This window comes from Aplysia californica, unplaced genomic scaffold (assembly GCF_000002075.1).
Source record: "Aplysia californica isolate F4 #8 unplaced genomic scaffold, AplCal3.0 scaffold00742, whole genome shotgun sequence".
NCBI classification, from domain to species: Eukaryota; Metazoa; Mollusca; class Gastropoda; order Aplysiida; family Aplysiidae; genus Aplysia; species Aplysia californica.
Genome location: NW_004798012.1, coordinates 276,295 through 277,551, shown reverse-complemented (window position 1 = coordinate 277,551; position 1,257 = coordinate 276,295).

Here is a 1,257-nt window from a genome sequence, read left to right as displayed (position 1 = left end):
CAGATTGGGCCTGCTGCTGTCCTTCAGGATGACAACGCCACGCCGCACGGGTCCAGGGCCGTCAGCGCCTTCGTGCAGCAGGCGGGGCTTACCCGCATGGTTTGGCAAGCCAACAGTCCAGACCTCAATCCTATTGTACAATTGTGGGCTGAGCTTGGTCGGAGAGTTCGGGAAAACCACCCATTGCCCGCCAACCAACGGCAGCTGCTTGGATGGCTGAAACAAAAATGGAACAACATTCCCCAGGCCTTTCTGGCACGCCTGATCAACTCTATGCACCAGTGGTACCTTGACTGCCTTGTCGTGAATGGTGAACACACAGGCTTCTGACAGTTCTATTGACATTCACGAACTTAAACTGGTCGTTTTCTTTGATATTGCTAAGACTTTTTGAGACCCTTTTCTTTGTGATTTTCGACTTTGAGGATGGGTCCCTTTTGAAAGCTAGGAATTATGCATTTCGATTTTGGTTGTAATGAAATGGCTTTTTTCTTTTGCACTTATGGATTGATGAAGTAAACGCATGTCAAAGAAGGAATAATTTGATTTGCTGGCTTTTTATTATGAGAGCACTTTTCAAAGTGGTCCTTAACTTTTTGTGAAGTCTGTATTATAATTGCCGAAGATTACAGTAGGTGTTACTAGAAAGTAACGTACAAAGAAAAGGGGTAGAGACAAGGACGGTGGATGTTTGATAGGAAAGAAGGAGCAAACCACAGCAGAGCACCTGCCAACCAATCACGTTCAAGCTCTGAATGACACGACCTGCTCCCTCACTCTCCGGGCACCCCGACCTGACCCAACGGCGGCAAATTTCCTTGCTACGTCTGTCAGCTAATGACAGACACAAACGCCTAGATATTTAGTTAAATACTACAACAACAACAACAACAACAACAACAACAACAACAACAACAACAACAACAACAACAACAACAACAACAACTACAACTACAACTACCACTACTACCCCCCCCCCTCACTCCATCCCACGTAAAGGTCACACACACTACTACGACTACGACTACGACTACTACTACTACTACTGCTACTACTACTACTACTACTACTACTACTACTACTACTACTACTACTACTACTACTACCACCACAACTACTACCACTACTACTTTTCCCCCTCCCTCCACCCCACATAAAGGTCACATACTACTACTACTACTACTACTACTACTACTACTACTACTACTACTACTACTACTACTACTACTACTACTACTACTACTACTACTACTACTC